Source organism: Papaver somniferum, chromosome 10, assembly GCF_003573695.1.
Source record: "Papaver somniferum cultivar HN1 chromosome 10, ASM357369v1, whole genome shotgun sequence".
NCBI classification, from domain to species: Eukaryota; Viridiplantae; Streptophyta; class Magnoliopsida; order Ranunculales; family Papaveraceae; genus Papaver; species Papaver somniferum.
Genome location: NC_039367.1, coordinates 113,840,034 through 113,855,514, shown reverse-complemented (window position 1 = coordinate 113,855,514; position 15,481 = coordinate 113,840,034). Strand labels below are relative to the sequence as shown.

At 35.4% G+C, this 15,481-nt stretch overlaps 2 long non-coding RNA genes and 2 other non-coding genes across 12 annotated transcripts; all 4 read left to right on the top strand.

Moving 5' to 3' along the window:
* Nucleotides 1–1,503: 1,503 nt before the first annotated feature.
* Nucleotides 1,504–2,964, top strand: LOC113317578. The gene is made up of 4 exons (XR_003343668.1): nucleotides 1,504–1,561; nucleotides 1,665–1,886; nucleotides 2,137–2,266; nucleotides 2,846–2,964. It is a non-coding gene; the product is annotated as an uncharacterized LOC113317578 (long non-coding RNA).
* A 1,440-nt stretch (nucleotides 2,965–4,404) lies between these two features.
* Nucleotides 4,405–8,202, top strand: LOC113318820. Of its 9 annotated transcripts, none has more exons than XR_003344867.1 (6): nucleotides 4,405–4,693; nucleotides 4,866–4,934; nucleotides 5,219–5,387; nucleotides 5,603–5,706; nucleotides 5,993–7,104; nucleotides 7,335–8,202. It is a non-coding gene; the product is annotated as an uncharacterized LOC113318820 (long non-coding RNA). The 9 variants fall into 9 exon arrangements; XR_003344870.1 differs by having other exon boundaries at nucleotides 5,603–6,376; nucleotides 6,473–7,104; XR_003344865.1 differs by having other exon boundaries at nucleotides 5,603–6,503; nucleotides 6,614–7,104.
* Nucleotides 6,470–6,560, top strand: LOC113319856. The gene has a single exon (XR_003345835.1). It is a non-coding gene; the product is annotated as a small nucleolar RNA Z101 (small nucleolar RNA).
* Nucleotides 6,962–7,041, top strand: TRNAQ-UUG. The gene is given in 2 exon segments: nucleotides 6,962–6,998; nucleotides 7,006–7,041. It is a non-coding gene; the product is annotated as a tRNA-Gln (tRNA).
* Nucleotides 8,203–15,481: the final 7,279 nt, after the last annotated feature.

The following is a 15,481-nucleotide window of genomic DNA, read 5'->3' as shown; positions in this document are numbered from 1 at the left end:
ACTTAATTAACATGCATCATACATCTAAAAAACTTAAACCCCAATTTTAACTCTTGATTCTTGCCTTTCGGTGTGAACCCTAGCATGAAGCATAGTCATCAGAAGAAAAGATGAAAGTTTTTGATCTACTTTACTCCCTATGTTCCGTTGTTAATGGAATAACCGTAACTATTACCGGCGTGAAATACAAATATAAAAGAATACACATGACACTTTCTAATAGGATGGAACAGGGGCACAAGTGAGTTTTGGGTACAGAGGATCCGTACCCGTAAATTATTTACCATTTTCTCTTTATGTTCTGATTAATGGCAATCTCATCGTGTTCCGAGTAATTAATTTCTCTTGCCTTCCCAATTCCATAACAGATCAAAGCCTCCGATGCCATTCTATTCTCTCCTCCACAACAGAAGGTATTCCCGATCCATAATAATTTTTGCCAAAAAAGAAAAAAAAAAACGATCATCCTTACATTTTGGCTAGGTTTATCACCTCTCCATGAGTTATATTGGGAATTTTTGATTTATATTTTCTGTCACCTGTTCTAATCTACAGGATTTATGTTTGAAGAACGATGATAATATCTAGAGTCTTAGCCCTAAATCCTGCACCTTTTCCATCTTCACTGTATAACCGCAAGAAATTGTTTCTGAAGATGTTTGACGAACCGTCATTTAAACCGTAGAAGATGTATTCCAGGCTTTTCAATTTGCACTTTGCAATATACTCCCTCCGTTCTTTTTTAATAGGCCGGTTTCTATAAATAAAAGTTTCAAAAAAATAGGCCAGTTTCCTAATTGGGAAAGTCAAATGTTATTTTAATTTTTGGGACCACTTTTCTCTTAACTTCTTTTGATGACAAGTGTCATGTGGACCACTTCACTTTACTTCTTTTGCTAACAAGTGTCATGGGGACCATTTCACTTCACTTCTTTTATTGACAAGTATCATGAGGACCACTTTCAATGATTAGTTCTCTTAATTTCCTTAAATTTTACCAAAAATGAAACTGGCCTATTAAAAAAGAACGGAGGGAGTATAATTTAAATTCTTGATTTCTGATAAATTTGCGGTTTGTTTTTAGTTGTTTGATAACCCTAATTACGGCCAGTCGTAGTAACAAGGGCTTTTTATATTGTTAAAATTGCTTGGTCAGAGTACTCCTGCTATGTTTGATAAACCCTAATTTGTCCCTGTTTTTAGACATTGATGTATTTTTCCTTGAAAGAGCAAATGTCTTCAAGGTCCGACACTTTTTTTTTCCTTTCGTCTTTTTGACTCCAAATTGTCAACTTAGCCAGATTGAAGATGTATCAGGATGTGCTTGGAAGATTTAGCTGTTGACTATCATTAATCGGGTCATTTTGATGCAAGACAAAGGAAAGCTCAATAGGCTTTAGAAGGTACGTTGCTAGAGGTTCACACAGTCTGACAGTCATGCAAATTTTCTGTAACCTCCTCTTTCTAGGGTGAACTTAAGATAACAGTGTTGAATTTCTGGGTTTGAATACTGAACAGGGAAGCTGGAAAAGTTTCTAATGAACCAGGCCATAAGAATAAGGTTAGCCCCGTTAACTGGCAGCTCCTATATATTAAATAATTTTACGATCTTAATTCTGCAAAATTTGTTGATCTTGATGATTGCTTCCGTATATATGTAACAGTTGGACTGGAAGACGACACTGAGCTTGGCGTTCCAGATCGTTGGAGTGATTTATGGAGACGTAGGAACATATCCACTCTACTATACTCCAGCACCTTCTTGGATGGGATCAAGCACGACGATGACTTGCTGGGTGTTTTGTCTCTCATCATTTAAACATTAGCAATTTCGCCGATGATTAAATACGTCTTCATTGTTTTGTGGGCTAATGACCATGGCAATGGTGAGTTCGTGACCATTGTTGTTCATGTCGTGATTGTCTTTGCAGTAAATCTCTCTCAAATGTACAAATATTTGGAATATGAAGGTTGAAAATTAGCGGGTGTAGTTTAGTGCCAATTTCAATGAAGTTTTGATAACAGTCATGCAAATTTAATGGTTCCAGGGGTAGATGATGTATTTTCAGATTTAAACCATGGAATTTGCGGGTTTAGTTTATTTCTTACTTTCTTAGTTTTTCCTTGATTTTTCAGTGGTTCAGTTACGGTTGATAAAACTCTGTGGAAGATGATGTTGTAGATTATATTTTGTCAACTACTGTTGATTCTGTCAACTTAAGTGGGCCAATTGATGCGGTTCAAAGCCATTGGCGTAGTTATTAAGGTAATTGTGCCAACTTAACTATAATACTTTAGCCATTTCCCATTAGTGGTCTTTTCTTTCTAAAATGTTATTTGCAGAAATTCATTCTTTTATGTGCATTTCGTTGTTTAGGATGGAAATTAGAATTCCATCAAATCAAATTAAGCTTTCAGTTGCACACTTTAGTTTGTTGAGAAAGGTTAGTATTTTCACTATAGATTTGTTGTATTTGATTCTACAAAGATGGTCATTTTGCGGTGCACCAAATGCCAACTAAAAGAGGAAGCATGGTTGACAGTCTATATTGTATAATTTATTAATTATCCGTTATGCACGTATCTACCCGTTATTTTACTAACATGGTTGTTCTGTCCGATTTAAAAGAGTAACCTAATTTCCTTAGACCCCTCAAAAGTTCAGATACAGTGCGCATAACCATCATTTGTACCTCACTGTTCAGAGCTACAAAACAGTGGAACCGATGTTATCATCCACCTCAAACCGGAGCAGAAACCTGTATTGCACATATCTTAAGTGTATCATTTGTTATCGATGGAAGTGTCAAATTATTGCTTACGTTAACACTACCTTACTTTCCAGGATAATGCAAAAGACGTAGTGCTACCTGGCTTTTCACAAATCTTGCGTATACAGGTAGATTATACAGTTCACCAGGCTCCACTACGATGTTCTCCCTGTGCTCCAGAATTGAAGCCGGAGTTATCTTTCAAAAGCCATGCACAGAAGTGGGATAACAGATTGGCTTTGGTATATTGCAAAGCCATAACATATACATGTACTACTGTAGAAGATGTGCGTTAAATTGTTCAGATTGCTATTTTCCCTGTGACTGTAAGCAAAACGGTGAAGTTGTTCTGCAAACAATAATGGTTCATATCTCGGTTCTAATGCCTATGGTTGGCGGCAACACTATTTGTTTCCAGGTCATTCAACCATTATCTATGTGCCGCGGTTACTGGGAGGATGTGCAGCTCCTGGCAGCAGTGTAGCTCGAGCTAATTTAAGATGGCTACATGGAACAAAAAATATGGAATGCCAGTCACACTCGGTAATGTTGATTCACACCCTAGACCGGTGTTTTGATAGTAGGGGAAACCCAAAGCGGGGATATGTCCGATACAGTTTACTTGAGTTTGTATTGGCTCTTTAAACAGCACTATTATTCTACCATTGTGTAAAATTGTACTCATCACATATGGTGGATGGTGAAATGATCAGATTTAGATTTATTTTCCAGTTTCTGAACCATGCCTACCAAAAATTGTGTTGTTATTTTTTGCCATGGGGAGAACAAAAAAGATAAAACGAATAAGATGGAAAACCATCACACTGCTTATTGAAAAAATGTTGGATAACATGAAATATGAGTATTGATGGATATGTAACAAATATAAACTGAAGACATTTTTATATATCTAAACCTAAACGATATGTTGAAAGACTTTGGATTTGAAATTAACATCTGAAGGACAACTAGAAAGGCCCGAATATACTTTTTTTTTATCAGGCATATCAATATTGTTGTACACTGCTGGCTTATTACCACAAGGCACAGCCAAGAAGCGTCGATGCTTAAACTGTGAAAGATTACAACGAACATGTTATCGTACATGTAAATTGATTTTGTTGCATTTTTCTTATTACAGCCACAATTAACTACTCTTTGCAAGGCACTACCACCACCTTTGTCAATAGAGGTGGTGATTACTGGATGAAATTGAGAACGAACATTACATTGTACTTGGTATGTTCCCTGCAGTTGTGCAATTATACTCAATCTCTTACCATTTTTTGTCTTTTGCCTTTAGAACTAATTATTTTTGAAAAAATCCGTAGGTTTACTTTTTAGTTTAATAGGTGACGGCCCTTGATTGGATTTTTGACATTTAAACATCCGTGAATGTAGAAAATGTGTACTGACTATGTATTTTTGTTCGTGTTTAAGATGTTTAAAGCATAACTCAATTCAGACTACGAGACTAATAATTTCATTGCTATAAAAAGATATGCACTTTCACTATGTGATCAAAGAATCAATCAGTGGACAGGATCTAATGGGACCCGATTCGGCAGTCCGGAAGCTGCGGATAGAGTTTTTGTTTGGACGGCCGGGAAACTTCGGTAATATGTAGTTGTGGGGTTTAGGTGTGTCATATAAATACAGGTTTCTCGAACAGTCTCTCTTTTCTTTCTTTGCCTCTCCGAAGAAACCTAATTACTCAGTACAGGGAACCATAAGGATTTCATATTCAACAAGAGAAGAAAAACTCAATTCACATCACCATGCCTCCATTTTATTCTTCTACGTACCTGGACTCTTGGGTATCACCTCAATGCGGTTTATGTTTCCTTTATGTGATTTGTGTTTGCAGGAAATTTAGGAGGAAAAGTTGAATTCCAAAGAAGATGAGAGGAAATAAGAAAAAGGTAAATATGTGGAAACCCTCGAGTTTTTAATTTGTAAGCTCTTTCTTTTGTTTTTGTGCTTCTTTTAATTGTTGTAGGCTGATTGATAAAAATCAAATTGGGTTTTAATTCCTTCGTTTCAGTTCTCTTTTCATGAATTTCTGATAAATGGGCTCTTTGGTGCTTCTTCTAGGAAGCCAAATGGATGATGTCTTGCTGTGGAATTTGTATAGAGCTTTGATCATCTGAAGGTGATCTTTAGGTCGGGTATATTTCTTATTCATATTTATTGCCCTTTTTGTTATACTTTCAATTATTTAGGGTTACACAGTTTATGAACTGAAAGTTCATCTTTCAAACGTAGTTATTGAATTAGTAAATTGAAAGTTGATTTCATTTGGTTTATTCTTCTCACTCTAGAAACTTTAGTCTGAAAAGTTTGAGTAAGCTTTCTATTGGTATGAACCTGTAAAATGTAGTCTATGGGAGCTATGTGTTGATTTTAGTGCCCAGATTTTTGCTTACTATGATTCTGAATCTTTTCAGGCTGATATCGAAGTTAAATTTTGTTCAGGAAGTTTAGAAAATGCAGAATCATTTAATCCTTTGTGGATTAATATTGCTTAATAGCTTTGGGGTGGGAAATATGCTATTGTTCAAGGTGGCATTGGACCATTGGATTGTTAACTTTATCTTAGGGTTTTCAAAGCTCAAGGTAAGCCAGCTGTGCTTATGTGTTATGGTGGTATCAGATGCATTACAATTAGTTTTTCTTAGTTACAGAAGCCATAGTGCAGGAGCAAATGTCTGTTGTATATTTAACAGAGAAGCGGTGTATTGCCCATTACTGCCTGTGTGACAATTTTTTTTTTAAAATGTTGTTCTTACATCCCTATTAAATTCTGAATTTTGTGTTTCTGTCCTTGATAGGTATATGGCAACCATATGATCGGAGGATGAGGACACTGCAATAAGTTTATGAATGAACATAAATTGAAATCCATTTGCATTTCAGATTGCATCCCACATTACAAGTAAGTGCCTACACTTTGCAGTTACATATTTTAAGAAATTGAGTACTTGGCAGTTTAAGAACGAACATGATAACTTTTTGGTTATTATAAATAAACTTCGTTTACACTTTATATGCCAAATTCAAAAACGTATAAATATTTTGTCTATATTTTTCTCTAAAATCCCCGGAGTTTCTTTATAGGAACACAACGGGACCTTACCCGTCGACGTAAACAAAATGTCTAATTGTTTTATTTCACGTGTTGTGCTCTGGTGATATGGATTTGGCTGAATAAACAAAATCAGGAGTGGCATTATGTCCCACAAGGATGGTGCTCACGATGCGTATTTGCACAAGAGTAGAAATGAGTCGGAAACCTTGGCTGAAAAACAGGTTCACATGCACAACAATATTGCAAAGTATTGTTAGTGGTGTTAGGTATCTTCTAGGAATTCACACTGCCATAGTGTTCTTGCATGTTTTTGGTCATGTCAGGATATTGCCAATGCTAATCATATTAACTCTACATAATGCTAATGATAATGGCTCTTGAATGCATCATATTTATTCATTCAAAAATGGCTCTTGCCTTTATGATAATGTGTTTTCTGAGTTGCTCTATCTCATGTATCCATCCTTGCATTTCATTGACTCTGCACCTAAGCTGTCAGATACGTCCTTCAAGCGAGGTCAGTTTGTACACCTCTATTGTTATTTACACTATTTTTCTTTACTTTTTTGCATAGCTTATAGTTGTGGTTTTCTTTAACTGTTGAGTGTGACAGGCGCAAATGAGGAAATTCTATTGGTAAATAGGTAATGTGCGTCTGAATGCTTCATTGATGTTAACACCTTGGAGACTTGATGCCCTAAAGAAATCATTCATTTTCGTTACTGTTTTCCCTCTTTTTTTGTTTTTTCTTCAGTATTGGAAATAATGAGGAGATGATTGGGTAAATTCCTTATGTGTTTGGTCATCAAACTGATGGCATGAATGTATTAGCCCTAGGAACGCCAGTATCTATTATGATCTGAACTTTGCGAGTGTGTACAACTAACCCATGAAGGATCTTACAAGGCTTCCATAACGAGCAAATCGGTTCATATTTTAGCAAATGTTTGTGACACACTTCTTCAACTTGAACCAAAATTAGCAACTGAAATTGGAAACAAAGTTGATATATTAGCATGAATAACTGATTTGGATTTTTTATTTCTTTGCAGGAGCATCAAGTTCCTTCTCAGGGAATTTCATATTTCCATGTATTACCCTTGCCATCTTAGCTCAGTTGGAAGAGCACATGGGTTTGAACTTTGAACCATGTGGTCATGGGTTCGATTCCCACAGATGGCGGAGAGACCCTATAGTTTAGGGTGCACTTTAGGGTGCAGCTACTCTAACATGGTTCTTCCTCAGGTGCCAAATCTTATTACTTATCAAATTCATCACATCCACTGGAAATTAATAGGTTGATAGATAGCCAACTGAGGTAGTTCATCAGTTATGGTAGTTTTATTTTTATTATCAACATTAAGCCGTCTTGGATTAATGTTTAATTTTTTTTAGAGGTACTCAACGTTTTGGATTAAGCCGTCTTGGATTGTTTTCAGAGGTACTCAACGTTTATTTATTTTTTTCCTTTACAGGTAAAAATTTCACTGGTGGGTTCTCAGAGACCGTGGACGTGGGTGGCCATGGTCACGAGGAACCTAACAACTAGCAGAAATTTTGCACGTTCTATGTCTAATAGCTGAACATTACTTTTTTTGGTATTTTTTGCCGGGTCTTCAGGGAATAACCGAGTGTAAGCTTCTACTAAACTGTTTCTGCAATAAGTGAATGATTAACCTTACCTGGGAATCAAGATTCATGCATGGACATAGTGTGCTGCGGTGGTCATAAGTAGTAATTGTCATAATTCCAGTTAGGAGAACTTTACTCATAGGTACTATCTGTTTCTATGTTAAGTCTACATATATCTAGCCTACGCTGCTTTCGGGTATTTGGTTGTTTGTAAAAGGAAAAGATAGAGCAAAACACGTACAAGCTTGGATTTGGAGTGATACCATTCTTGGAGAAAGCTAAGATATTAATTGATGAAATGTTTTTGGAGGGACTTGAAATAATAGTCGAGCAAAATTGTACTTCTGTGTAGAAAGAATATGAGGATGGTTTCGTTCTCACGAAAAGATTGTAGCAGATTGGGATGGTTTGGATCTTACGAAAATATGTTAGAAGAAGAAGATGCTGCTTAGAAGGTGAAAGGAAGAAAATTTTATTGATACGACCATGACTCTACTGATTTTTTCCTGTAGGAAATATTAGTAATGAAAGATTTACCAAGTATCGAGAATTATATCATTTGACAAGTAAATTGTATTGTTCATGAATAAAAACGAGACATAGTTGTTTAGGAAGCCAACATCGTTCTTAGCCACTGATTGTTGAATACTAATTTGGCAAAGTTACACTTATCAGAGTTCTTTGACCATGGATTTAAGGAAATAACTCAAATCAGACTGTTTTTCTTTTCAAATAAATTTCCTGAATTGAATTCTAAAATTTAAACTGATTGCTTTCATACTGTAATTCTTCATTTGTACATTTCAAATTACCCTTGATATTTTAATTTGTTAGATAAATATGTCCATCATTACCACGAAAGTCAGTACATTGTACTTTTACTGTCACTAACTTTGATAAGTGATTTTTACATTTAATAACGATCACCATTTAATTCAATTTTATTATAGGGGCGACATTCTAATAGGACAAAAAGGGTCACTACATGATCATTCGAGGTTTCCCTTATCAAAAATTGGAAATGACAAATTAACCCTTATTATTGATAACCTAGTTTAGTGATGATAATCAAGTTTAGTGTTAATGATTAATTTCACTTATATTAACTCAAAATCAAAACAAATTCAGATTTTTAGAGTTAAAAAGAAAAAAGTTTAGAGGAGAAGAGAAACAAAAACTTTTGTGATATTTGTGAAACCCTAGATTTTGATTCACTCAACCAAAATGAGTGATTCCAGCGACCCGGTATACTTCTAAATTAGTTCCCATCAGCTTTTTCTCGCTCAAAATTATCTAAAGTACGTAACAAAATCAAAACTTTTAAACTTTCAGAAGAACTTACGGTTGCAATTTTGCTCGTGACCAACCGTAACTCTTAGTTACGGTTCGTAAGTTATCGGATACCAACCGTAACTGGTTAAATTTGGGGAAGATCCAATTGTAAAACCAGTTACGGTTGGTAATTAAATTTGGACAACAATCGTAACTAAATTACGGTTGGTAATTAATGAATCGAGACCAACCGTAACTACCCTGCGGTTGGTGTGTCAACTTAACTTTTGAACCGTAAACGATTATTTGATAAATTCTTAAGACACATGATTATTTACGGTTGGTATGGTTGTTTGAGTAACAAACCGTAACTCAATTATGGTTGATAAATATGATGCAAATACAAACCGTAACTGAACATATTTCTCAAAACTAAGAACTTACGGTTGGTATTTGAGTTAAAACCAACCGTAACATCAACCCAATCTACAGTTACGGTTCGTATTTGAGTTATTACCAACCGTAACTCACATGCAACCAGAAATTTCAATTTCAATTTTCATAGAAAACCCTAATTTTTGATACAAAATTAACTCAAATCCAACACGATAAACTAAACCCTAACTGGGTTTTTCCAAACATTTTCGAATCGTCGATTAATCGAAGACGATGAAATTTTCAGTATGGAGGTTACGGTTGATGGAGGAGAAGAGATGATGAAGAAGATGATGAAAAAAAACTGATTTGATTTTTTCTGATTCATTAGGTTTAACAAAAATTGATTTGGTTTAAGGTGAAAATGGTAATCTAGTGAATTTACATCCCCTTTAGGACATCCCCTAACCAACTAAAGGGACATTACTATCACAAATGCCGCCTCTCTAATAAATCATGTCTCCCCTATAATAAGCTTGATTTAATTACCCTGGAAGACATGAATAAAAAAAAACACCAAGGTAAACATTCTGGAAATATTAATCGTGACACCTTAATAACATAAACCGGACTATATCAATGGGATACCTGGATAAGTATATGAATGATATTTTAAATTATTTGCACGAAACCTATTATATATCAAGTTAAAAACCATATGTCGAATACCAAAGACTACGTGACGCATCAAGTATAAGTCAAAATTGATGGCATTCTTTGAGTATAATAGGAAGAATCCCACTTCCAAAGCATATACTTATCAAGCGTTTCGACAACATTTAGTATGGGACGAGAAAGCGAGGGTTTTGCAATTGCGAGGATGTACTTTGTGAGTCCCAATGCTGGTGAATTGAATAATTTTCGTTTATTACTAATAGTTGTATCCGGTGCAAATTCATTTAACAACCTGGAAACAGTCGGGATGGCGATGATAAGAAACTGCATCGTACGTTTAAAGGAGCGTGCATTACACTTGGAATTTTAGGAGATGAAAATGAATGATCTAAGTGTTTACAAGAGACGACATTGATGAAAATTGGAGTTTAATTAAGAAAATTAGATTATTTTCTGTGACTGTAATCCAATCAGCCAAATGTTTTGTGGTCAAAATTTACACTAAACATATGTGACGATCAATATTTTGAACTACGCACAAAGTGTAATATCAGGAAGCCAACGAATGAGCAGGTATTTGATTTTGGGTTCTATCTTTTTGGATGAACAGTTGCATGAATATGGCAAGTCGCTTAAAGATTTTCAGGATATGCAAAGACCAAAAATGACATGGAGTGATGTTGTTGGTGCCAAGTTCATGTGGGAGCATCCAAGCCTTCAACTCACAATGTGTGATGATGAAGTCGAAGAGAGTATCAAGAAGTTGAATTCTTCCCAATCATTGAAGTAGTTGATAGAACGCTACATGATATTGGTAATAATGAAAAACCATTTGGTGGAATTACTGTTGTTATAGGATGGGACTTTAGACTAACGTTGATGTCATACCCGGTAGATTTATTGAAGAAGTCATTGGAGCATGTATAGGAAGATGATTGATTTGGAATGATGTCACTGTCTTGGCGCTCTATCAAATATGTCGCTGAATGCGCTTGAACCGAAGAATGTATCTTTGGAAAAGTTCTTAGTAGAGGTATGAATACCCCCAATTTTGTTTACATCACTTTATTGTTTTCTTCCTTTAACATGGCTATGATATATATATTTGTTGGATATAAATGATAGGTTGATGGTAGTCCAAGAAAGTTGTTGAGATTTCACCATTAGTAAATAGATGCAAGGACATGTATGGACTGATAACCAGTCTTTATCTCTGGCTAGGCCTAAACGAAAGAGTTTCTTCAAAATACTTTACTGAGCGGATTATATTGTCAGCCTGCAATGACTATGTGCAAAAGATTAATGCAGAAGCGATGAAAAACTAGACAGGGCTATGTACACCCACCTTGTTGTAGAAAGGCTAAATGTAGATGATGATGATGGAAATATTCCACTGATTTACAGCGAATTCCTGCAGAGTTTTAACCACCTGGAATGCCTCAATTAAAGTTAGAAACAAAATTTGGTTTCCCAATCATAGTGTTGAGAAATTTTGCACCAAGAGAAGGCCTCTGCAACATCACAAGACTATTGGTCATTATATGTGGACATCGTGTAATTGAACCCAATGTTTAACTGGATAAAAAAACAGAGAAATTTTATTCATCCCAAGGATAAATTTCAAACCGTTAGAGTCGGAGATGAAAAGTCAAATAATCTTCTTTTTGACTAATACAAAGTAAGTAACTCTGATCATTTAAAAGGTATTTTATGTATGAATACGAACTGATGATTAATCTTATATTGTTGTTAGAACATGGGGTTGATGTGAATGTCTCTTTATGTGGGGAGTGGTGCAAATCATTAGAAAAGTGTCTTGTAGATGGACACACGAATACTCCGAAAATTGTTATTATTATTGGAACGTTTGTAAGTAAGTTTCGAGGTTAGTGGTCCTAATTAACCATAACATGCGATGATATAATAATTTATTCGTTTATCTAATAGACAATTATACCTTGCAACATGTGCACTTATGTTATCTAGAACCACCACCTCTAGAGTGTTAATCAATCCGGATATACCAAAAGTGAATGAATTTAAGAAGTAAGTGTGCATAATAAAATTAAGGCTATATGACTTTTATTACGTACCTACAAATTAAATTTATGCAAGCTTAAATTAGGAGACAATTAATAGGATCACAGATACTGGCTCCCCACAATTGGATGATCCCCAAAAAAATAGAAAGACTACACAGGAACCAACCGACATGATACATAAGCATGTGTAATTGATTGATTTTATTTACCTGCTTTAGTTAAACATATCTAACTGTGTGCCGCTTCAAATAAATGGCAAGGCAAAACTTTCACCTGTGAGGCGACACTATTGGGCTTGGTTGAGAACCGAGAGTGGTAATATATGGCATGTACCAGATGTAGTAAAAAGGTTGAGTACGGCGAAGACGAGTAACCTTGGTGTACTAAGTGCAAAAACAAAATTGAAGAGGATTTACAATGGTGAGGCTGAATACCGTTATTTTTTTTTAATAAATGGATGGAGAATGCATCGAGATTTTAATTGAATTTGATAAGTAAAGGATGACAAAGATATTGCAGTATTCACAGTGATGGGAAAGACAACTGTAAAGTTGATGAAATGCACTACCAAAGAATATGTAGATTACCTATAACAATGCAATGAGGTAACGACATACTTGTATGAAAAATTAACTTGATTATAGACAAATATTGTGTGAACCCATGCTCATCATACAATTATCAAGGGAGAAAATACACATGGGTGGTTCAATCGAATCAACACCTTTGTTTTCAAATTTTTAATATAGGAGTAAGATATAGACAACCAATTTGGCAATCTTATGGTCCAAAATGTATTCAAACCAGAAGGAAAATTAGAGGATTCAGATGTTGACTATAGAATATCAAGTAGCTTTGCAAATTATTGGTACTAAAACACCTCTTAATTCTTTTTCAAGTATGAATCACGGTTTACATGTAAAGCTCCATCTGGCGATATGAATATCTATCTACATGTCATGGTATGAATCACTTTTTACCGAACAGGCAAATGTGTTCATTGTTCAAATATGAATCACTATCTACATGCTCCAGGTCGCGAAAAAAATGTTGCACATACTACCAAATATAAGGTCAAGGAAAGAAAAAAGGTTAAGGAAACGAAAAAAAATATAAGGTCAAGGAAACATCTAAAAGGGGTAAGAAACATGCATTAAGTTACGAAAAGGAATCAAAGCAGCCAAACACACCATCCAAAAGACTCGATGAAGCCTGAAAAAGAAAGTAAACTCTGATGATGAAGACTAAGTGGCCAATGATTTTATGAAAACTAATTTAACTAATTAATGAATCGTCTTAGTTATAGCCCATTTCTTTTAAAAATTTGATTACTCTCTTCGGTACTAGCTTATACATTAAGTTTAAATTACACTTTTTTAGATATTTTTTAAAAGTTATAATGTTCTGAGTTATTGTTCTATGAATTTATTTGACATACTCAATGGGTTATAAATCTATGTTTCTGTTTGAAAAAGCGGGGGTCTAACAACACCACCCAATATTTCGCTTAGCAATCTGTATGGACTAACTCCGAAATACTTTGCTAGAGAATCAACTAGACAGTCAGACTCAATCTAGATAAAAGTATCTCAAGGAGTTAATATCTCTCTCTTGATTTTATTTTTACTCAAGCTAAAAACAATAGCGAGTCTTTATCAAATACAAGGAATAACTTGGACGGTACCAAAGACCAATGTCCAAGTGTTAATCAATGAAATCAACAACCACAAGGTCGGATCTCTAATCGATTAAACTTTAACGCACAACCTGTATTATTTCAATTATAAAGATAATCAATATAATGCGGAAAAGGAAATAACACAGACACCAAAAATTTTGTTAACGAGGAAACCGCAAATGCAGAAAAACCCCGGGACCTAGTCCAGATTGAATACACACTGTATTAAGCCGCTACAAACACTAGCCTACTCCAAGATAACTTCGGACTGGACTATAGTTGAACCCCAATCAGTCTCCCACTAATTCAAGGTACAGTTGTACTCCTACGCCTATGATCCCAGCAGGATACTGCGCACTTGATTCCCTTAGCTGATCTCACCCACAACCAAGGGTTGCTGCAACCCAAAATCGCAGACTTGATAATAAACAAATCTGTCTCACACAGAAAAGTCTATCAAAGGATAAATTTGTCTCCCACAGATAAACCCTAGTTTTGTTCCGTCTTTTGATAAATCAAGGTGAACATGAACCAATTAATAATCCGGTCTTATATTCCCGAAGAACAACCTAGATTAATCAATCACCTCTCTACAATCCTTCCTGACTACAGAAGCGGATTGTAGAGGAATCACAAACAGTGAGACGAAGATGTTTGTGACTTCTTTATCTTGCCTCTCGGAGAACTCTCACGATCTCAAGTAAATCAATCGATTGTACTCGTACGATAGAAGATGCAAGATCAGATCACACAACTACGATAAAGTAGTATCGGTCTGGCTTCACAATCCCATTGAAGTCTTTAAGTCGTTAACCTGATTTTAGAGAAGAAAATCAAAGGTTAATGGAGATCGACTCTAGCGGGCGCACTAGTAGCGCACATACGTGCGGGATTAGTTTTGCACAATGCTAGATGTCTCCTTTATATAGCCTTCAATCAGGGTTTTGCCTTAGTTACAAAGCAATCCTTATTCACCGTTAGATGAAAACCTGATTTAGATTCAAGCTAATATTTCTCAACCGTTAGATAAAAAAACCTAGCTTGTCACACACATTTTGGTAAACTTTTACTGGGTTCGTGAAAACTATGCCCAAACGTGTACTTGTATGTTGGTTCAACATAGCAACCCAAAAAGGTCAACCATATGAGCATTTCATATTAACCTTGTTCTTCTTCACCATAACTAGTTCAATTGACTCAAATGAACTAGTTAAAGAGTTGTTCAATTGATATGAGATCTTATGTAACTACACAAGACACAATTGAAACAAAGATGATTCGATTCGATTGAATCGGCTCATGAACTTTATAGCCACGATTTGCATAAAGCATTCCTTAGTAATTTAAGTTTCATGTTCAGAGCACATCTTTAGATCATAACCTCTTAAGTTCACAAACAAGTTCGCGGACTTAAGTTACTCGGTTGAGTTCTCCAAACTCAGCAGAAATTCTCGGAAAGAGAACTTCCGCCAGTTCGCGGACTGAGTTCGCAGACTTAGCACACAAACGAGTTTTGGAAAATCCAGCAGAAATTCTCGGTCGAGAACTTCCGTCAGTTCATGGACTGAGTCTGCAGACTGGGTTCGCGGATTTGTCAAGCCAATTCCACAATCCTCCCGATTTCTCTTGATCAACAAAGTTCAAAAACTTCGGTTCAAGGAATACATGGTTATGTAATCTAAACTCTTATTTCAATCATTGAGACATTCTCATAGGACGCTATGTAGCCATTATTCACAGACCGATTCACGTCAGATCAATTCTCAAAGTGATTGAAACTTTTCATGACTTTCGTCACTAGGTGAAGATAAACTTGATCAAACCGAATCGCTTTACCAACACATGATTTCGATATATAGATAGGCGAGATACACTTGACTCGAAATATCAAATGTGTATGATCTAATCTATATAGCATACGACTTTTGTCTCATAAGAAGTAGGAGAT